This window comes from Halichoerus grypus, chromosome 13 (genome assembly GCF_964656455.1).
Source record: "Halichoerus grypus chromosome 13, mHalGry1.hap1.1, whole genome shotgun sequence".
NCBI classification, from domain to species: domain Eukaryota; kingdom Metazoa; phylum Chordata; class Mammalia; order Carnivora; family Phocidae; genus Halichoerus; species Halichoerus grypus.
The window spans coordinates 9626671-9651162 of NC_135724.1; the positions used below are offsets into that span (position 1 = coordinate 9626671).

The 24492-nt window shown below is 35.6% G+C and overlaps 1 long non-coding RNA gene across 2 annotated transcripts in view; it reads right to left on the reverse strand.

Annotated features, from left to right (window-relative positions):
• Positions 1 to 15996: 15996 nt before the first annotated feature.
• The window catches only part of LOC118522437 (uncharacterized), a 129196-nt gene continuing 120700 nt past the window's right edge, over positions 15997 to 24492 (reverse strand). For both annotated transcript variants that reach the window (XR_004910626.2, XR_013443125.1), the window contains 2 exons: positions 18878 to 18985; positions 15997 to 16315 (listed from right to left, as the gene is read on the reverse strand). This is a non-coding gene — a long non-coding RNA (uncharacterized LOC118522437). The remainder of the gene's footprint in view (positions 16316 to 18877; positions 18986 to 24492) is intronic.

Here is a 24492-nt window from a genome sequence, read left to right on the forward strand (position 1 = left end):
CCTGATGTTTTCATATTAATTCCTTAATAAAGCCAGCATTCTAAAAGAAGGAAGAATGTTAAAGACCCTGGGAAACATCTCTGATGATATGCTTATTAATCCACTGAACCAATTTATTTGAGGTAGATTTATTATATTTTCTCTTTTGAATCCATTCAGTCTATATAATTGTTTAGAAGAAATTGTTTCTGCTTACCTGGCACACTTCCTCTTAGATAAGCTGGTGAAAGAATCACCAGAAATACTGCATCGAATTAATTTCTATAGAGCATTTCCTATTTCCTACCACATAGCCAATAGCCTACTGATAATTGTTTGATCTGCAAGCACTCCTACACTCAATAACTGGTCAGTCAAAGCAAAATGTCTGACTTCAAATTTGATCATAAAAACAAAGAAATCTAACCTTGAAAATAAACCAAAGGAAGTAGTGTGAAAATAAATTCAAACGAAGACTGGATACATTGATTATTTGCTATTCAAATATACATTGATTATTTATTTTCACCCAACTCGTGTTATTTTAGTGCCCATTTCTTGATGATCAATGTTTTATTTTGTTTTTCCCCAAAAGAACTTGATTTTTTATCCCACATAAAGGGGAAAAAATTACTCATAACATCCTAAAATTTGGGGAGGAAGTAAAAACATCAGTTTAACCGTTTGATTTTCTTTCTTTTTTTTTTTTTTAAAGATTTTATTTATTTATTTATTAGAGAGTGAGAGAGAGAGAAACAGCATGAGAAGGGAGAGGGTCAGAGGGAGAAGCAGGCTCCCTGCTGAGCCGGGAGCCCGATGCGGGACTGGATCCCAGATCTCTGGGATCATGACCTGAGCTGAAGGCAGTCGCTTAACCAACTGAGCCACCCAGGCACCCCAACAGTTTGATTTTCTGAATGAAGTTAATTTACAGCTCCAATAAATAAAGACACCGGGAGTTGAGCTGTGTGCAAGCAATCGTCTGTCCTGATCTGTCCGTCTCCTGGTTACACATGACTGTGTGTGTTGAGTAAGGGCAGGACGTTTGCTGAGGCAGAGAGGAGTCCAGTCTCACAACCATCTCTTCCTCTTCTGATCTTTCAGGCTGTCTAATCATTCTCTATCTCATTGAACAAGACTACAAAGTGAGATAATAGCAGTGCATGACCTATATAGGGGAGCGGTAAAAGTTAAATGAGAAAACACAAATTAAAATGCTTACCATAGAGCTTTACATTATAGATGCTCATTATTAATAATGGTTTTAGTAGAGGTAAATACACAACTAATTAAACAAGAAAGAAAAAGAATATTAATGTTGTTTGAACCTAGAATTTATATATCAGAAACATTTTGGAAAGAGAATATTAACCAAAACCCATTTTCCCATTTCCAAAAATGAGTAATTAGGAATTTTTAAAAACACAACAGTTTACACACTAAATCTTTCTGAGGATCCTCCTTTCAGTCCTGTGTGACTAAATGATGGAAGAGGTTAGCAGAAACTAGGGAAAGTCAGGGAAAGAACATTAAAGGTTTAGTGAGCTTCACTCGCAGTAGAAACAAACTAAATCCAAAGACTTCCAATGGCCCTCTTGTTGGGAGCCACATTAACTAATATCCAGATGTCCAACAACTTCAGCTTTGTAATTTCACTCTGCACTCAGTTTCATCTACTGCTTTTTCAATTATTATTATTAATTAGATCAAAAAATAAGGTCTTGTAGGTATTAAGAAAGAGGAAAACTGGAGTAATTAGTTCTTGTTCTATTTCAGCTGTGGGATGCAGGGACAGAGGACTGTGTTAGTGTGCGTCATAGCAATATTAAGGAGAAAACAAAAATAAGCATGTTGTGTCCCCATGGGCATATTTAGAAAAAAAACAAAGAAGAGAAGGGGAGCCAGAACTTCCCTTGGACTGAGAAGCTGCCTTGACACCTAATTTGAAAAGGCATATGCAGATTCCCCAAACAGCCATTTCCTTCACCTCTGGGCACAAAAAGCACAGAGAACAGGGGTTCTCCCCTGAAAACCATGGCTGCAGATGGACTGAAGTCTATCCTAGACAAATGGACTGTCTGAAATGAAATGCAAAACCTGTGCAGGCATACATATGAGCATTATACTGGAGATAAACCTACAGATGAGAATAGAAACTTCAAGGAGATCACAAAACACACATACACACACACACACACACACAGACACACACACACGCAGCCATCTAAAAGGTCTTTAGTGCCTGTAAGCTACTGTTTAGCAGACATGGAATATGCATAGAATCAGAGACTCATAGAACTGGAAGAAACATTAATGGTCAATGAATTACTCAACTTTTTGACTTTAGAGATGAGGATACTGGGAATCAAAGAAGCTAAATGACTGGTCCCATGATTACAGTAAGTAAACTTCTAAGTGGTAGGTTCAGATATAGAAACCAGTTTTACTCTCCTCATTCGATGATCTTTACATTATATATTTATATCAATAATGATTGGCGTCTGACCATAGTATGTACATAAATTGTACCAGGCACTGTTCTACATACTAATGCACTATATAATCCAATTCCTTAATGCTGAGGACCAAGTTTGATTTTATTAATTGGAGGAGTTTGACTAACCAGCTTGTTGGAAGCACATCAGAAATTCAAAAATTCTCTAACTCCAAAACTCCAATTGCATAATGTTGTAATGTTCTTTGCCATGTTGATTACTCTCTTCTGAAGAATAAAATACCATTTTTCAGTTTTTATTAGTTTGTCTTCTAAAGCAATTTTCACAGTGCTGAACATGAAACAGGCTCTCAGGAGATTCTTGTTGGTTGAGTGATGATGGAGATTATGCTCCTGATGATATTAGTGACTGTGTAACCACCTAGACTCTTGAGTATAGGAAGTGAAAGCAAATGCACCCTGGAAATATTGATCTCTCATTAAAAAGGGTATCTTGAATAAAGAGAGCCAACAGGATGCTGGAAGAATACACAGAACATCCATCAACTTATCACTCAGAATTAGATTTAGAAAAGGAATCATTGACTTCTAAAAGCAGCAGACCTTGGGAAGATCCAAATTGACCCTCGGAATTATTAAGACTGGAATGCACAGACCGATTCATACTATAAAGAGACAGTTCTCTGAATGCTCTTTGCCATTAGTCTCACTGTTTTTTAGGTTCATTCATTGATTTTTTTTTAAAAGAGCACTTGAATTTACTTACTTTCTTAATTACTTGTAAAGGAATAATTAAAATGTAATCATCAAAGTTGGGCAAACAGCCCTATGACTAAACACAGAATAGGATGAATTGACAAAATGGAAACTAGTTGAACAATGCAAGGTAGGCAGACTTTTCTTAGTTTTAGTCACTATTGCTGAAATGAAAGATTCTTCTTTAAGATTTAAAACAATTTTAGTTGTCACGGAATACTTTTTTTTTTCTTTCTTTCTTTTTTTTTTTTTTTTTTTTTTGCCTAAGTCTTTATAAGAAATCCCTTAGCATCAAGCTACTTGATGAAAAAGACAGGAGATCCACACTGGAGTTTCACAGTGGGTATAGATGAAAAGCAGGGATATTAAAAGGAACACTTGGATACTAACATCTGAAAATACTAACACAAAGAATAAGTTCTAAGTATTTCATGAGCTGGATAACCTTGAAGACCTTATTTCAATAAAATATTTCTAATTAATTGCCTTCAAGAGAGACTTGAATGGCAATATTTAGATTTAGTCCTTCACCTTCTCTGAATCTTACTTTGCATTAGGCCAAACACTTGGGCTCAAATAAAGCCTTAATTGGTAAAACATCTTGTTTTGTATGTCCCTGGTTTTGAGCCTCCTTGGTGATACGTGCTTCTTCAAACTGAGTTGGCTGGATGCCGATTTCATTTTGAGGAATTTTTTGATATTTAGTAGTGCAAGAAATTATATCCAGCTTTGCTCTCAAATCAGAGTTGCACCGGCTTTTCATTCCCTGACCTCAAGGAAATAATTGATAAAAATCAACCAGAGTGCTTAAAGCGTTGTTCCTCTTCACTCTTCAATATCAATATTATACAGCACTTTTAGTACAATAAATGTCTATTTAGGCCCTCCTAGGAGGAAGCATGCAACCAGAGTTGCTTTGGAGGTTAGATTAAGATTCTCAGATTTTTCTCGAAGATTCTAATATCGGGGATCCTACATTTTGCTAATCAGTGTTCTGTCTTTAGGATATGAGTTAGCTTTTGCAGGTCAGCAGGATACATGATTACCTGATCTACTCTTTTTCCAGTTACTTGGATACAGAAAGGACTTCCTCTAGGAAAGTTATATACTTGCTGTATTTATCTTTTATATATTTTTTTAAGATTTTATTTATTTATTTGAGAGAGAGAGAGCACAAGCAGGGGAGAGGGGTACAAGGAGAGGGAGAAGCAGACTCCCCACTGAGCAGGGAGCCCAATGCGGCACTTCATCCCAGGACTCCCGGATCATGACCTAAGCCAGAGGCAGAGGCTTAACCAACTGAGTCACCCAGGTGGCTCATATCTTTTACATGTTCAAGTGTGCTGGCCGGGACTGGAATCTAGCTCCCTTGTGGTACCATTTTGAAGGCAGCAAGAAATGACCGACACATTTCACAATCCTTACATTTATTTTCAGCTCTTCACAGGAGCAATTTAGTGAGCATATAGTATGGATTCTTGGGAGACAGTGAGCAAAAATATCATCCTTTGTACACAGTCCTCTTCCTCATATAACAAGGACTATCAGCTGTCATATTGGGATCAGGATATTCTTACCCTGTGCATCTCACCTTCCTCACCTTGTAGTGAATGTCATGGTAGATGTTTAATAATCAACTCCCCTCCCAAGTCCCTAATGTGTAGCAGTTTTCTGTTTCCATGGTATTACCTGCACAATCAGTAATTTCAAACTACTAATATGATGGAGATTTGGAAAGAGATGTACATAATCGGCAGCACACCACTGTCCTCATGCCATTATTTGATAAAAATAAGATGTGGTTGGGGACGCCTGGGTGGCTCAGTCGGTTAAGCATCTGCCTTCAGCTCAGGTCATGATCCCAGGGTCCTGGGATCGAGTCCCGCAGGGAGCCCGCTTCTCCCTCTGCCTCTGCCTCTCTCTCTCTCTGTCTCTCATGAATAAATAAATAAAATCTTTAAAAAAAAAAAGATGTGGTTTGAGCATAGTTACACCGTCACTCAAAGGTCTACCCATATTCATATAAGAAAGTCTTACTTGGCTAATATTACATATAGCCCTGCTCTACATTTTACCATATCTCTGAGCCATGGATTTAAAGGTGTCTTAGTTCTGTTCTCTTGGTCAGTCTCTATCAGCTTTATAAGACAACATGGTACTTGAACAGAAAATATATTTTATAAAAATTCTAGGGTGTTCGGTGCTTGCTATAACAGTATCAAAGGCTCACATCCATGCAATTAATTATCTTTATGCTACTAGTCATGACCTTCCCCTTTGAAATGATTGCCTGCCATCTGTTATTTCATTAAGTATTAAATCTTTGTCGCAGCAAGCCAGTCTGCCTTAGCGAATTTACCGAAAAGCATTTTAAATTTCTTTATGAGGGATGTAATTGCTTAACTCAGTGTTCTCTTAAATTCCAGATAAAAAGTGAATATATGCATGTAGGCTACACTGCAATCAAGATATCGAAGTCATTAGCTGTGCAGTCATACAACCTCTTAAAAGACTATTCACAGCTTAAACCGTACATTATCACAGTATGTATCCATTGCAAACTTTGCCCATTAAAAATGAGGATGTGGGCATGATAACTATGCAGGAGTTTTATTAATAATTCCACGAGGCAATAAATTGTTGCCATTTACAGCTATCACAAAACTGCCTTTGGACCATACTTTCCTGTCTTCTGGATGTGTGTTTTGGGTATCACTCATTCCTCTGTATTCCCATTCATCTGATCACTCAGTTTGCATTCCCTAATTGATTTCATAATTTATATTAAGAACTACTGAACTTGGAGCACATGGGGACATGATTTTGATAAAGCCATGACAATGCGCAGGGCAAATAATATATACTGCATTAAACTTTCCCTAATGTTTTCATAGTTTTCAATGATGCATCATTGTTTACTCTCAGAAAAAGTTAGTGAGTAGTGTTAACCTCACCTTCTGGCCAAAGGTGGGATCTCCTAAGCAAGGGTAACTCACAACAAAATTGTCCAAGTGGTCAAGGTAGAATACCTGAGACTTTAAGTAAACTAAACATTTCAGGCAGTATTCACCATGGGCGTCCAATACAAAACACTCAGTGTCACAAATGTACATTGAATAGGACGGTGGGAACTCAAATTAAGGAATAGTCTCTAAAGGGACACCTGGGTGGCTCAGTCAGGTAAGCGTCTGCCTTCGGCTCCGGTCATGATCCCGGGGTCCTGGGATAGAGTCCCGTGTCGGGCTCCTTGCTCAGAGGGGAGCCTGCTTCTCCCTCTCCCTCTGCCGCTCCCCCTGCTTGTGCTCTCTCTCTGACAAATAAATAAATCTTAAAAAAAAAAAAAAAAAAGGAATAATCTCCAAGGCCAGGCAAACAGACGATTTACAAAAATGTAGTAACTGGTAACAGAGTCAGGCTATTACTAGAAATTAGGACTGAGAATAGAAAGTGGCATGAGCAAGTCAAAGATCCAACCTTTAAAGAGGTACTGGGAGTTAGATACATAGGAGACCCGAAACTCAGAATGCAGATCAGCTGAAACAGAACAATGCAAACAGAAGCACATAGATTTGAAATAAGGCTTTGCAAGTCAAATTCAGATAGTGGGGTGTCCATGCTCGGAATGTAAGTTTTCAGGAGAATGAACTGAAAATTGGGGAACGGACATAAAATCTCAGTGTCTGCACTGGAATAGAGAATCTAGCAGCCATTCGACAGAGAGGATCACCTGGTACCTGAGGAGTCCTCCAAGTCAAGGGCAGAGATTGGCTGAAGAAGTACCCTGAGATGTTGATCACCTGCCTCAAACCTAGCTGGACCTCGTCCCCAGGGGCACAGCTGAGAGTGTAGGGATGTCACTTGCTGGGCCAGCAGTACTTGTTGCAGAGGCAAAGACTGGGGGAATGAGAAAGGACATTGTTCCAAACATGCTACTTTTCACCACTGGTGATGTTGATCATTGCATCTCATCTCTTATGCATCTGCTTGTTGCCAAAAAGTCATATGCTGAAAACCAACTTTCTTCTCTAGCTGTAATTCCTAAATTCACATTCCTAGCACTGAGACCGACTGTCTCCTTTGTTGTCATTTGCAGAGCTTTCTAAAAACATAGCCTGCTAGGGCTCAAGCCACTCCTACGGTATTATCCAGGAATCTATATTATCTTAAGATTCCTGGATGATTCTGGTATCTATACAGCTTTGAAAGCTACCGTAAAGAATCGCAATGCTACTTAGAAAAAAAGACTATAAGGAAGAATTCAGATAGAAAGATTAAAAGGGTAAAACTGTCAGTCTCTGAGTCATAAGGAATGAACTTCCAAAATATAAAACATCTGACTTCAGAAGGTGACCTCTAACAAGGGAAAGAAAGGCAAGGAGTGTAAAAGGAAGAAAAAAAAAAGTCAAGAGAGTTTTAAAACCAGAGCACCATTTGATTTATATTCACCTAAGGAGATGGAAAATGATCTCACTTTTTCAAGTGAATCAGTCCACAGCTTTCTGGAGCTCTGGTGTTGGGGGATTTTAAGTCATGTAATTACAAAAATAAGAATGAAAAATTCTTAAAACACAAAAAAGGTAAAAGAGACAGCTGCTGTGTAGGGTCTATACTACAAGATATCTAATTATAGTCAGACTTGAAAAGCAAAGGGCAGAAGTAAACAAACAAAACGATTTTATTTGTAGGCGTCACCTTCAAGGCTCTGACATGTGAGGGGAAATTCTTGAGTTTAATGATAGTGAAGTCAAATGGCTGGTGGTAATAGGAAGTCTTCATTTAGTAAAAATGAACGGTTGGTTAGGTAAGTAATGACATGAGACATTCATGGAAATGTGTGAAAAATTTAGAAGGGTCATACTTTTGATTAGCAACATGGATCATATTCTGAAAGTGTATAGGAAGTGGGCTTTTTAGAGAAAAGGAGAACTGTAACACAATAGTTTCATCTTGAGGACTGTTCTCAATAAAGAAACGGTACTTTTAGCAGGTGTTTGAATGCGTTTAATGGGATTTGTTACAGGGATCCCTTAAATCTCTCTGTTCTTCTGGGAAAGCTATTTGTATTTCTTTGAGTATTTGAGATAACCTGAGGTGATGGGCTCATGCTGAGTCTCACAGAAATGCTGGCCACTCACTTTTCCTAGTTTCAAATTTGATTTAAAAAATCCCACAGGGGATTCTAACATTTTGTTTTCTACCCCATTCCTTATCAAACCACCACTTCAATGAAAACATACCAAAAATCAAACATTATTCCTGATGGAGACGCCATTTAGACATGGCTAAGAATCATTAAAAGAATTCATCATTAGAGAATATTTTGGATATTCATTTTAAAGAACTGAAAAATGTAAAAATCATAGTTTGGATGACCTCTAGGAGAGGAGATAACAGTTGAGGAAAAATATATAACTATGTAAAAAGTTTTAAAGTAATTTTATAATTAGGAACTGGAAGAGTAATTCCACCCATCAAAAAAAATCACAGAAGAATCTTCTAGGAAGGAGTCTGGAACTAAAGAATTGTGGAAGAAACTGGCAGCAGAAAGCAAGCTTTTCAAGTGAGGGTGGGCACATTGTGGTTTACTATGGCCTGCAAAATGAAAACAAAACTGGAAAGAAAATTCAGAGAATGCCTTTAGTGTCTTTGTGGCCTGAAGTGCTTACGGGGTGATAGAGGTGAGTGAAACAGAAGTAGGATTAGGAGATGAGCAAGCAAGCGTAGAAGGAACACAGTGATTATAGAATGCATTGATAGTTCATTTAATAGAAGTTGTAGAAGGAAAGCAGAAGGATCAGAAGAAATACTACGGTGTGTAATGTAGAGAATTTTTTTAATGGACGCCTATGCTTATTTTTTTGGATGTCAGTGAATATGATAAATGTGTTTCCAGCTCCTACATGTTACAATAGAGTGTTGAGAGTCACCTTGAGCTGCAGATTTAGTTGAATATTCATTTCTTAATCTCTGTGCCATGAATATTATCTCCCTACCCCCCTCCAACAGGTGGGTTTTGTTGTTAAATATACTGAAAGCTGTGTGAAAGAGGCATTATAATTAATTGTTGAATCAGAGGGGTTCTTTCTGTAGGACCCCTTGGAGCCATGGGGGCAGCGGTGAAGCTCACACCTGACCTGGCCAGTTCTGTGATGGGGACATGTCCAGTCATCCATGGGGCCGGGGGGTGGGGGTGCTGGTGTATTGGAGAGTGGGGACAATGACCCAGAAGCACACTCTATACTAGTGCTTGAAAAGTCAGTAACAAAGGAAAGAAAGATGCTGATCACTTTCCTATGTCCTCTGTTGAAAAGAAGTTAGAATATATTTCTTAGCATTTCCCATAGTACTTTAAAGTATACCTTTAAATGTCCTTTCTGAAGGACAAAAGGACATCTATTTTTTTTTTTTTTTTTTAAATAAGTTGCTCTTTGCCATATACACTGTCCCTTTCTCCCCAGGGCTCATCCTGCAGTTTCTGCAGCTCTGATTTCAAGGGGAAGTAAAGACGATATGACAGGAAATAAACCACATTCAAGTAACATAATAACCGGACTCTTACTCTAAGCCACAAAATTGGGGCAAATGGCCTGCTAAAAAGGGAGCAATTGCTTTCATGCAGCCCCCCTCAGCATGAAGGATGGAGATGCTCAAGAAGACAATAGAAAAATGTTGCACACACACATCTTTTCTATCATTTTCAAGAGAGTGACTTAACTCTTAATGCAAGAAACTCTTATGTGAATCTAAATGTGACTTTGATGAAAGTCATATTTGGGCATTCTCTGAGAGGGAGCACGGTATGAAGCTATAACCAGAGTGATTTTTAAACCTTTTTTCCTTTGTTTAATTGGTTTAATTAAATTATCCAAATTTATTATATAATCATTAAACTTAAAGTTTTGCATTGCCTTTTATTAACATTTTCACTCTAGAATTGATATATAATTTCTTCAACTCCCAAAGGACTTGGGATAAATTTGAAAGAGGTTTTTTTATTTTATGAGATGCATATTACGAGCAAACGTAGAGTGCAGAGCTATTTTCTGTGAATTTACTTCACACTTTCCCTTAGAGATCTAACAAAAAACCCTGAAACTAAATCATCAGGAACTTTCTTACAGTCTCTCAAGACCTCTATCTCCTTTTATTATATCTTTTTAGTAAATGAGAAGTCTGCTTTTATTAACTAAATTATCTTCTTTTATTAAATAAAAATGTCAATGCATTAAAATTTATTTAAATTCTTGGGAAAATAACTGTTTTTCTGTGTTGTGGTTAGAATACTGTGAATCTTACTTTAAAGGTCAATTTCAGTATTATTTCTTTTTTAAACTCAAATCTGGTGTTTAATATTTAAACCATGGCTTGTAATTACTTTTCTTGAGGCAATGTGTATTTCTATGACTTCTGTATGGTGGATATTTCTGTCAGGCAGGGAGATGTCAGGAATGAAAAAAGTACTTGCAATAACTTCATCCAAAGACAAAATACCTTGGGGACAATTTAGATTTCATAGACCCATGCTCAATGAGGAAAAAATACCATCAAATCTATGAAATGCCAAATTCCATGAAATCTCATGGAGACCCTGAAAAATTAACCTTTTAAGACATTTAGAAATAGCAAGGAGAAACCAACAAATTGTTATTGCTTATATTCTTTAGAAAATCTTACTGTGCTGTTTATTTAAAGTTGCAATTTTTGTGGATATTCTTAAGTGTGCTTAAACATTCATAATTTTATTGTGCTATAACGCATATGCTTTCTATAATCCATTTGGAGCACTATTTTCTGGGTATATTATTAATGCAAGTTATTTAATTGCATGCATATTTATACTTTGTAAAATAATATTTTCTTAATTTTATTTAAAATACTAGCGTATTTTATTTATAAGAGTTAAAATCCCTGCTAATTACACTTAAGAAGTTTAAATATAACTGCAATTAAAGGAGGATTGGATTAGGTTATATATACTCTTTAAAAATAAAATAAGGCAGAATGCATTTATAAATTCAGGATGTTTATCAAGAATTTGTTTTGGAAGGTAAGCTGTATTAGGATTTCATATTATCTACCAAATCTACATATAATCTTCTGTATCTGTGAACCATTGATATCAATCATGCATGTCTTATACATATTTATCAGGACATATTGTTATTGGTGTTCAAAGACACTATAAAATGATGCCCCCCCATTAAAGAAACATTTTATGGCAAGCCCAATCAACCATATTTATAATCAACAAATATGACCAATACCAATTTCTACTTCCCAATCTTACAACATTTCACTGTCATTTCCTGCTCTTATATATGCCATATACACACAAACATATACAAACACATGCATACTCTCTACATCTGTTTGTGGCTGTGTTTTTGCAGGCATGTGAGTATGTATAAATAAAATTCCGTGTGACCCCTGAAATTTAGAGAAAACAAGTTTAATTATTCTTCGTAAATCCTTACAACAAGTCAATAGAAAATAATTTGTTAAACATGATCTTCAAGAAAAAAATAAATAAGAACATTAATAAAACAATTCCACAAAATGGAAGAAAAATGCATTCAGAATTAAAAAACATGAAAACATATATATTTTTTTAAGATTTTATTTATTTATTTGACAGAGAGAGACACAGCGAAAGAGGGAACACAAGCAGGGGGAGTGGGAGAGGGAGAAGCAGGCTTCCTGTGGAGCAGGGAGCCCAATGTGGGGCTCGATCCCAGGACCCTGAGATCATGACCTGAGCCGAAGGCAGACGCTTCACAGATTGAGCCACCCAGGTGCCCTGAAAACATATTCCTAATAAATCTTATGAGAAGGTGACAGGAAAGCTCAAGCATAATGATATTCACACTAAATGTTAATGAACACTATTTCCTTACTAAAAGGTGAATATTGTAAAGTTTAGGTCAAATAATAACAACACAGAGCTGGCCATAAGCTACGTAAGTTCTGGTTCCCTATTTATCCTTTTCCGACAACACCTTGGCATGGGTTTTCCCCACAGCCTGTTACTGCCCAGACAGGGTAGAAGTTTGGTGATCCTTTAGCCTCTGCTTGAGTGAGTGGGATGGGGCCACAGTTCTGTCTTTGGAGGATTGCTTAACTATAGTGGTTATTTTCTAAAAAGTTTACTATCTTGCCAAGCTGCCTCTTTCTTGCTACTTCGGCTGGAGAGAGAAGGCATTTTGGGGGCTTTTTGGGTCTGAACCTTCTGACATCTCAGGGTTGCTTCCCTCTGTAGCTCCATGTTCAGATTATATGAAGCTAAAAGAAAATCCAGACAAACCATCCACCATCATTTTGAAGTCCCAACATCCTTAGTCAGTTTGATTTCTCTCCACCTTTCAGAGGTGGATCATAGATAAGGGTGAATGGATTTTGCCTGAGACTGGCATCTAATAATTGTAACCAGAGACAGACAATGAATGGTAGCTTGTAAAAATGGGATATATTCTTTCTCTCCCTGCATCCTTATCCTTTCAATGTGACATTGCAGATTCTCTCATCTATATGTAGAATCTGTTTTCCCTCCCCTTGAAGCCAGGTTGACCACATGACTCTGTTTGGCCAAATCGGATGCTAGAATACATGAAGCAAGAGGAAATGAGCAGCGATTCTTGCACATCAGGGCTTGTCCTTCTTTACTGCACGGGAAACCCTGTGGCTGCCATATTCATGGGCTGAAGCTAGTCTGCTGGAGAATGAGAGGACCCTTGAAGAACTGAGGTGACAAACTAATAGTGAATGAGCCCCAAGCTTGCCACTGACGCATGCATGATGCCAACCAAGATCACCTGAGCCTGCCTCAGTCCAGATTGACGATCCAGTGGAGTCCAGCCAAAGATTGATAATAGGCTAAATTGATGATTCTTTTTTAAACTGCAAGTTTTGGTGTCATTTGTTAGACATTAAAAAATAACAAATTTAGACATCATGAAGAAAGAAACAATATTATCAACAAAAAAGAAAATAGTTGCAATACACATATCCACCAATACAGTGGGTCCAGGATATAATAAAGAACTCCATAAAAAAAAAAGGAAAAAGACAACCCAAAGAAAAATAGTCACAGACTTGAACAAGCACTTCACAAAGAACATCCAAATGTCTAATAACTATATTAAAAGGTCCTCAGTTTCATTGGTCATCAGGGAAATGCAAACTAACCACAATGTAGTATCCATACACATTTATCAGATTTACTAAAATAAAAGCATTAGAAAATATGAAGTATCAGGGACGATGTTGCTGAGCAACCACATTCTCATAAACTGCTGGTGGGAGTGTAAACTGGCATTTTTAAAAACTGCTTGTCAGCATCAGCGAAAGTTAAAAATACACTTACCCTGTTACCAAGCAATGTCACTCCTAGCTATAAATCCAAAAGAAATGTGTCCATATGCTTATGAAAAAAACATACTCATCATAGCATTATGCAAATGGCCCAATTCTTCCCAAACTAGACACAAATATCCATCAAGAGAGGAACAGATAGGGGAGCCTGGGTGGCTCAGTCACTTAAGCAACTGACTCTTGATTTTGGCTCAGTGTCATGATGTCAAGGTTGTGAGATTGATTCCTGCATCCAGCTCTGTGCTGGGCAGAGACCCTGCTTAAGATTCTCTCTGCCCTTCCCACGGGTCCTCCCCGCCCCCCAAAAAAGGTACAGATAAATCATAATGCACTGACACAAAAATAAGGTACAACAGTGATGCAAATAATCTACAATGCTGTGCACAATAGGAATGAATATCAGAAAACGTAATTTTGAACAAGGTAAGTCAGAAAGTCATACAGTATAATTCTGTTCAAATATAGGACAAAATAGGGCAATCTAATTTAAGCTATCAGAAATCTTAAAAAAAGAAATCTAAATGGTGGTTTTCCATGGGGAAAGAATGACTATACAAAAGCGTAAAGGAGGCCTTTGTGCTTCCAGTGATATTCTATTTCTTGATCTGGGGGCTGGTTACACAGGTGTGATCAATTTGGGAAAATATATTTATTAAAAGGATATATATCACCTTATTAAATGTTAATAAAAAGATAAAAATTAATAGTTGACTTAGCACATTTGAATATTAATCAATATCTTCCTAAACAACAACAATAAAACAGCAAAAATACCTGAAAATGTTTTAAATCAAATTAATTCCCTTCCACCTTACAAGGCATCTTGCATGCTATTTTTGCCTGTTATTTAGTTCCACTTTATTTAATATCCTTCAAATTAGACATTATAATTAATTTTCTAGCATTACACAATCAATGCATTTTAGATTTATTCAAATGTTTCACAATGTCTTTGCTACCATTCTCTGTGCAATTCATATCTGTGTTGCTTTTGATAGCTCTCATTTTGAATATATAATTCAGTGGTTCTTTCCACACTGGTATTTTAGCAGTGGTTTCTACCTGAAGATGTCTTTATTTTTATTTATTTATTTTTTATTTATTTTTTTAATTTTTTAAAAATGTCTTTGTTTTTAACTGTTAGATGTTGTAACAGATTATTCTGGGTTTTTTTTTTGTTGTTGTTCCTGTTAAAATGTTTAGTTGTTATTTATTTGTATGTAATCTGTATTTTTAAGGTTGTTTTTATGATGTACTCTTTGTCTTTGGTGTTCTGAAATTTCCCTATTCTGTATATATATTTTTAAATTTCTCATACTTAAGATTGTGGACTTACTCAAACTAAAACTTAATATGAATTTTGGAAAATTTCTCAGACACTTTATTTTTTAAATATTCTTTTTCTTATTCACTCTCTTCTCCTCTCTGGGATTGCAGTGGAAATATGTTGGGATTTTTCATCTTTTTATACTGTCTTTTAAGTTGTCTTTTTTCCCCAAATCAATACAGCTTTTACTGCATCTTTAAAATATCACAAGTAAGTCTGAAAAAGCATCTGGCATCTTGTTTCTTTCTGTAGTTGGACAACTTAGATCTTATTCATCGGCCTGAAACATAGATACCATCCCCAAATTTTCTGATATCCTTGTTTTTAACTGTTGTGACTTGCTGAATCAAAGTAGCTGAGTTTGACACAAGTTCAATATTATTTCCTTCAAGAATTAACTCAACTTTCTGGGCTTCAGATACTGAACAAGCAATGCCTGGCCTCATCTGAACCCTATGGATATATTTTTTACCCAAGGAATTTCAGATTTCGACAAGAGAACCATTCTCCTGAATAACAGCATTGATGGGGAAGCGAGCATAGACAGACTCATCTTGTAACGTTGGAAGCCCAGTGTAACCCCCTTGACCATGTTCTGTACATGACTGCAGATCCTGTGGACAGAAGTCAGCTCTTTTCTATTTCCCACCATTTGTCAACTCGGAGCCTCTTTTTCTTTCCAAGGAGACTGAATTCTACGCTGATGTGATTGACGTCACTCCTCTGGGGCCCTTCACAATAACAGTGTGTCCCTTCAGAGTGATGTTGACATTTTCTGGAATGTCGACAATCTGATTGCTGAGAATGATTTTCATTCATGTAGTAGATGTGGCAAAGGGAGCCATACTGTCATCTTTTAATCCTTCTTCATTGCATCAGGGCAAATTCCAATATATATGCTTTGAGTTAACTTTTTTCCTCAAATGTATGTATTCTGCAGCTTTATACATAATTTAATATTTTTCTTTTTATTCTTTTTATTTCCAGATTCTGTTTCATTTCAAAAATGACTTTTTGCACTATGTATATTTATATTGTTTTTCCTCCTGCTTCTATATCTTTAATAATTTTAAACTTATTTTTATATAAAGATCAACAATTTCTTTTTTTTTTTTTAAGATTTATTTATTTGACAGAGAGAGACACAGAGAGAGGGGGAACACAAGCAGGGGGAGTGGGAGAGGGAGAAGCAGGCTTCCCGCGGAGCAGGGAGCCCGATGTGGGGCTCGATCCCAGGACCCTGGGATCATGACCTGAGCCGAAGGCAGACGCTTAACCGACTGAGCCACCCAGGAGCTCCTAAAGACCAACAATTTCTTGATGATTTACTTTTTCTGCTTGCAGTATCTTCTGTCTCTTGCTTATGGTGGATTGTTTCCTTCTGAGGTCTGTAATCTTAAACTGTGAGTTCACGTTCATTAAGACTTTATCTGTGGAACAGTACAAAGTCTAGTGAGACGGTATAAACTGCTATCTCGCTGAAGGAGCATCACAATACTGTATCCATATTTTATGTTACTATTTAAGGTAAGGGATTCCAAAACCATAAGCTTTTCCCTTTTAGGAGATGTATTAGTTTGCTAGGATGACCATGGCAGAGTACCACAAACTGTGGCTCAAACAAGAAATTAAGACCTCAGCATCTTAATTTGGGGGGAGACATAAATTAATTCTTACCAACCACATATTGTTTATCCATTTTTTTTGTTAGTTTGCTTTTTTTTTAAGATTTTATTTATTTGTCAGAGAGAGAGAGCACAAGCAGGGGGAATGGCAGGCAGAGGGAGAGGCAGGCTCCCTGCTGAGCAAGGAGCCCACTGCGGGGTTTGAGCCTAGGACCCTGGGATCATGACCTGAGCCAAAGGCAGACATTTCACTGACTGAGCCACCCAGGTGTCCCTTTAGTTTGTTATTTTAATGACATAATTCTTCAAGCATTTGTCTTTAATGGGCTTCATTTCCAAATCAGTTAGTGCTCCCCTCAAATCTCACACCCTATCTCTAGATGTGCATTGACCCCACAGCTTCTCCCTCACCAAGATTACACTTTATGTTCATACATGACGAAGGTTTTAATACCTTAAGTTTAGTTCCCTCTTTATTTTTGGATCCTTGGAATTTCTCTTATTTTTATGAGCTCAGTTGTAATATAAAAGTATGTTGTTTATATTGCATTTCTTACATTTTAGTAAAAGGGGAGGAGAGAAAGTTTCAGGGAGGTTTTTAAGTATAAAATCTGCTATAATCACACAACCTAAAAAAACTGAGAGATTTTGGTTATCATTTAGCATTTATTTATTTTTTTAAAGATTTTATTTACTTATTTGTCAGAGAGAGAGAGAGCACAAGCCCGGGGAGGGGCAGAGGAAGAAGCAGGCTCCCTGCTGAGCAAAGAGTCCAATGTGGGACTTGATCCCTGGACCGTGAGATTATGACCTGAGCTGAAGGCAGACGCTTAACTGACTGAGCCACCCAGGTGTCCCTATCATTTAGCATTTATAAAGGAAAGGCCATTTATTTAGAGGAATAAACTTGTGAACTTCCAACATGTTTTGATAATTTCCAGTGAAAATTAAATTGGATAAAGTGATTGAAAATCTTCCTCCATCCTCAATTTTGGTAGACTAGGTAACACTGAGCTGAGGTAACAAAAAAGTTAATTTTTGGGCGCCTGGGTGGCTCAGTTGATTAAGCGACTGCCTTCGGCTCAGGTCATGATTCTGGAGTCCTGAGATTGAGTCTCGCATCAGGCTCCCCACTCAGCAGGGAGCCTGCTTCTCCCTCTGACCCTCCTCCCTCTCATGCTCTCTCTCTCCCATTCTCTCTCTCAGATAAATAAATAAAATCTTTAAAAAATAATAATAATAAAAAAGTTAATTTTTCTGTTTTAAGATTATGATAGCTATAAATCTAACATGGAGAATTTATTGTAATTATTTAATAAAATACATAATAAATGAACCAGATACCAACTGAAGCATAGAAAAAATCAGAGCAGAAAAAATAAAAATTATGTGTTGTGTTTTAAAAAATATCTCACATGTTAAAAAGCCTATTTTCTTTCTCTTTGCATGTGATGCATAGCTAGCTAAAAATACGCAGCTGTCTCTCATATCCTCACGGACTGCCACATGTCAGATCATGTGTTGCCTTTGACATTTATCAGGCTGCTCTGCAATCCCAGGTGGTTTTTTTTCACATTTTCTCTTTTTATATGAGTTATGTTCATTCTCCCTACAGTCATTCTTACTGTTCTGCTCTGAACCCCAACAATCCCTTCTTGCTCTAAATTCCCAGGTTTTAATTATATTGTTCTCTATTATTTTTCCATATTAATTTATCTGTAAAGCCAGATCATAAAGCACATGATGTATGAGTTATTCACTTAGTGCAATTATCTCTTGTTATATATTAGATATTCAATGCTTTAAGATGAATTGGATTATCTTGAATTATACATGTGTTTCCAGAGTAACAGTGTCACTGAATGGCTTGACGATTCTCCATGCAAAAGGATGTATGGATGTTTGAGCCTTGGACTATCTGGAATATTACCTCAAACAATCACCTAGAAACTTGTATTCACTGAGTTATACTGTATTCTAGTAAACGTGTTTTTTTTTTTTTTTAATCTTCATAACTGGAATCAAAGTTCCTCCAGAGAGATTATTTTGTATATTTAAATTTGCATATGCAAGTTTTTGCACATAATTAATGCTTAGTAAAGCTAATGATTTTACAGGCATGGAAAAGTTCTTGTATTGATGAATAAGTAAACAATTTCTTATCTAGATGATGTCAGATAGGTTACCAACACTTTCATATTATCAGAGTATATAGAGTATTCTAACATGTGTTAATATGTGTAGACTTATAACAGTTCCTGACACATTGGGCGTACTCTATGTGTTTGCCATTATTACTTAGCTTCTATTTTTGCAACACCCGACTAGATTTACCCTAGCCCCGCATGTCAGTCAAATTAAAAATACCTGTGGTCAACCAATTAAGAATTCACCGGACCTGAAGCCGAATTCTGGAGAAACTCCACATTGGATTTAGTTTGCCATGTAAACTTTGAGTCAGATTTGGATTTAGGCCTGAGATCAAAGAAAAAAATGACAGAAATTATTTGATGTTGGGAGTAGTAATTGGCATCAATGTCTTTCCAACCTGCTGCTTTTCTGAAGCAGAGTGATCAGCAATATGCCACCTATTTTCCCGTACCCAAGAATAATGTTGATGTGCAGGGTTTCTTAAGTTTCAACTAAGATCATTAGTCTTAAGTTTCAACTAAGATAAAGATAGATAACTTGACCAAGGTGAGCAGTACTGTAAACTGTAAATATTATAAAATTATGATTATTGGGAACCCAAATTATTTCTCAAAATTTCTTTAACTTTTCTGATTCTACTACTTATAGAACCTGAAAGGTATTGTTGTATTTTAATCTTTACCAGAAACAGGTAATCATTAGTTTCGTAAGTAAAATTTCTAGCTTTGAAATAAAGTATAATTGCTATTCACCTATGGAAAATAAAAAAAGAAAAACTAACTCACAAAACTAATTGTATTCAAATTTATCTGGAATTCACACATTCTAGGCTTCCTGAAAAACAAACTTCCATTTGTTAACAAATAATTTAGGTGTAATCTATAGAATTTATAAGGTCAATAACCTGTCTAGATTTCAAATGCTTATCAGTGCTGTGAAAATATTATTGAATATACATTATAATGTGGTTGATCCCTGCTTGGCAGTTTTCCAAAGAATCATAGGTTTCTTTGACTTTTTCGTTTTTTTTACAAATTTCAGTTTTTGCTGTAATTATCTTTAAATTTGAGATTTTATATGAATTTGACATATATATTCTATTTAGAATGGCTTTAAAAAAGAAGATAAACTCTGGCGGGTATGTTTTCATCCACAAATATTTCAACAATCACTGGAAAAATCTATTACATGTGTCATAATTAAAATTAAAGCACTTTTTGTGACTTACTTTAAGTTTTACCTGAAGAATTAATAAAACCCATTGAAAAATCCAAATTTGGAATATAGAAATATTTTAATATTAGCTTTTTGAAATTAGGTTTTATTCCATTTATAACAGCTATTCTTATACTCAATTGTGTCAATCGATATTTGGAAGCATAAAGGAGATGAAATTCAGTTATGCAGTACTCTTATTAGGTCATCTAATTACATAACCTTGGTAACATTAAAAAAAAAAAAATAACCCAGTCGAAATTTTGGTTAGGTGATGGACATTTTCAACACTCTGATGTCCTAATACATTTTATAACATTTCTTCTCTCTTCTAAATCAATTTCAAATTCAATAGTATTATAATTATCTTAAAATTAAAAATTTCAGACTACCATTAATGTTTGTTTTTTTTTTTTTACCATTAATGTTTTAACACAGTTTAATAGAATTAAGATTCTTTGCACTGGCATATATTTAATATATGTTTTATAGTCTATCTGTGATCAGAATATCAATGCATCAAGGTTCAGGCTTTACAATTAATCTACTAGAAATACTTCTAGAAATATAGCCTAATAAAATAGAGTTAGGGAAAAAAAAAGCACATAAAGCAAGGAGACATTTTACTTCCAGTAATGATGGTGTGGCGATGAGTATCAATCCTACTACTGAGTAAAATAAAATGTCTTTAGAACTAATAAAGTAGAAAACAATTGCCAGGAAAAAATCCAAGAGAAGGCAAGGACCCCAAAACTGGAAATCCAGAATTCAAACCCAATTTACCCTGAGGACACTGACTGATTAAGAAGAAGAAGAAAAACAAAACAAAAAAACTGTGAAACTGAGGTATGGGTTAGCCAGCTTTATTCATGTGGAAAGAGAAATAAACATGCAATCAGGGACTACACTCATTTTGAGGGGATATTGAAATTGACACCTATTGTAATCAACTATGTTTCAGGTCAGACAGTAAAGCTTAAAATCTTAGCTGAAATATATAAAAGCTTGCATCTGTTGATTTGGGGAAAACTAAAAATCTTCTAACAGTGACAACTAAACTTAATAAAATTAAGAATTCAGTTAATAAAATTTATGGCTTTCTCTAAGACAACTAAAGAGTGAATTAGTTAACTGTAAAATAGGTGGGAAGGAATTTTCCAGACTGCATGAGATAGAACCAAAGAGATAGAAAATGTCAAAGTGAGTGTGATACCTACACAATTCAGTGAGGAGGCCTAATGTCATGTGACCAGTGTTGCAGAAGAAGAGAAGCAGCAGAGGCAATATTTGAGGGGATAATGGCTGAGCAATTGCCTGATGGGATAAAAGCTACTAATCCAGAGATTCAAAAGTACCAGTGAATCCCAAAGGGGATAAACAGAAAGAAATCCTCACCTGTACAGATTCAAAGTGTGAAATGAAGAAACACTGTGGTTAAATTCTGGAGGGAAAAAAAGGAATGATTGCCATATATGTCTGGACACTGGTCTTGGACAGACCACTTGGAAAGGTACCTTGGGGATTTCTGAAACTTTATGCATTATTTCCCAGTTCTGGTAATTGGTCTATGAGCATTTTCATTATAATAATTTTATATCATGTTAATTTATGTGTTTTTTTAAGAATTTATTCTTTAGGGCAGTTTTTGATGCACAGCAAAATTGAGAAGATGTAGACATTTCTCTATACTCCTGACATCACACATATAGCTTCCCCATTATCAACATCCCCCATAGAGTGGTGCACTTATTATAATTGATGAACCTACACTGACACATCATTAACACTGAGAGTCCATAGTTCTACTTTTAGTTGTACATTTAATGGGTTTAGACATATATATGGGTAGATATATATCATTATACATTATAGTATTATACAGAGCATTCTCACTAAAAATCCTCTGTATTCCACCTATTTATCCCATCTTCTTCTTAACTGCTGGCAAACCACTGATCTTTTTACTTTCCCTATAGTTTATCTTTCCAGAATATTATACAGTTGGAATCATATAGTATGTAGCAGATTGGCTTATTTCACTTACTAATATTCATTTAAGATTCCTCTGTGTCTCTTTATGTTTGGTAGCTCATTTCTTTTTATCATTGAATACCATTCCATTGTCTGGAGTACCACAGTTTATTTATCCACTCACCTGCTGAAAAATATCTTGGCTGCTTTCAAGATTTTATAATTATAATAAACTCCATGTGCAGATTTTTGTGTGAACATGTTTTCAGCTTATTTGGATACAAACCAAGGAATGAGATTGCAAGATCATAAGGTAAAAGTATTTACTTTTGTGAGAAACTACCAAACAGTCTTCCAAAATGTCTGTTATTTTTTCATTCCTACCAGCAATAAATGAGAGTTACTGTTGCTCCACATCATCTCCAGCATTTGGTGTTCTCAGTATTTTGGATTTTGGCCATTCTAGTAAGTATTCAGTAGTATGTCATTGTTCTTTTAATTTGCATTTCCCTGATGGCATATGATGTGAGCATCTTTTCATATGCTTGCTTGTCATTAGTATATCTTTTCTGGTGAAGTAACTGTTAAGATTGTTGGCCTATTTTTTTTTTTTTTTTAATTTGTATTGTTCATTTTTTTTTCTTGTGGTTTAAGTGTTCTTTGGATATTTTGGATAACAGTTTTTTATCAGATACATTTTTTGCAATATTTGATTCTAGTCTATATTTTTTTTTATTCTTCTGACAAAGTCTTTCACAAAGCAGAAATGTTTAATTTTCATGAAGTCCAGTTTATCAATTGTTTTCTTTCATGGATCATGCTTTTGGTGTTGTATATAAAAAGTCATCAGCAAATCCAAGGCCATCTAGATTTTCTCCTCTCTTATCTTATGGGAGCTTTAGAGTTTTGCATTTTACATTTAGGTTTGTGATCCATTATGAGTGAATTTCTGTGGAGGCCATAAGTCCTTGTTTAGATTCTTTCTTTCTCTCTTTTTTTTCAATGTGGAAGTCCAGGTGTTCCAGCACCTTTTGTTGAAAAGGCTATTTTTGCTCCATTGTATTCTCTTCACTTCTTTGTGAAAGATCAGTTAATTATATATTTGGGGGTCTATTTGAGCTCTCTATTCTCTTCCATTGATTTATTTGTGTTTTCGTTTACTGTCAATACTGCACTGTCTTAATTACCGTCTTCATTATCCATTATATGCATAATTTATATTACACACACACACACACACACACACACACATCCCACACACAGAGCCTCATAAAAACAAACAAACAAAACTGAAATTGGAGATTCTTCAGCAAGCTGTAGAGTTTCCTTCTTCTGTACTTCCAATTCTGATCTCCAGGACTTTTTGTTTGTTTGTTTGCTTGTTTTCAGACAAACATCAGCTAAGGTCTTTGAGATAGCTAAGTGAAAAATTGCATTTACATTTGGAATCTGCTGATTGCCTTATAGAGTATCTGAACAGGTCTTAACCCTGCCTCTGAATTAAGGAAAATCTTGAAGTTATTTTCATAAAGACCAACCTAAAGAAACTAGGGTGGCATATCCTGGGAATGGTGTGACCCAAGGATTGTGTGTGTATGTGTGTATGTGTGTGTGTGTCTTCAAAAACGGACCTATGAATCATTGAAAAAAAGAAAAAAAAATCTAAATGGTCAATACCCAAAGAAAGGAAAATCATCAATCAGTAAAAAATAAACACAAAAGAGATTGATGAATAGAAATTTAACAAAAAATTAAGGTGATCTGAGATCAGCATAAAATTATTCTCTGAACCTAAATGAAAGATGATTTTTTAAATAAATAATTTAGTAAGTAAATGAAGCATAAGTTCAAGGAAGAGACTGGACTAAGTGATTTGGAAGAAAAATTGGAAGAAATTTGTCAGAAGGAAACCATCAGGGAAAAGATAAGGGACTTGCCTTCAAATATATCCAGAAGACCTAACATGCAAATAATTGGAATTCCAGCAGGAAAAAAGGGAACAGATGGAAGATTGTTAATAATTAAATAAATTAAATAAATCATAGAGTATTTCCTTAGCTAAAAAGTACCTTAATCAATAGATTATATTCAGGGAAAGATTAATGGGAAATGCTATGCTCTTTGCCCTATTCTTGTAAAATTTTCCCAAAATCTAAGAAAAAAATAGAATAATTTAGAAAATACAAAATAAAAAAGGGAAAATACACACACTAGTCTTTCTCCCGTTTTATTGGAAAATAATTGACATACATCACTATATAAGTTTAAGATGTACAACATGATGGTTTGATTTCCATATATTGTGAAATGACTACCACAGTAGGTTCAGCTAAGATCCATTTTCTCATACATATGCAATAAAAAGATGAGGAAGATGAAAAAGAAAAGAAAAAGGGAAAAATTTCTCCTTGTGATAATAATTCTTAGGATTTACTCTCTTAACCATTTTCCTATATATCACACAGCAGTGTTAGCTTTGGACCTCATGTTGTATATCGCACTAGCCTTGTGTACAACATTCAGGGATCAAAGATAGTTTAATATCCGCCATAGTTCACTATGAGTGAAATACTATAATCACACAATAATACACATCGACTAGTTATCATGTTTGGGTTGAGAAGAAAAAAGTATTCATGGTAAAA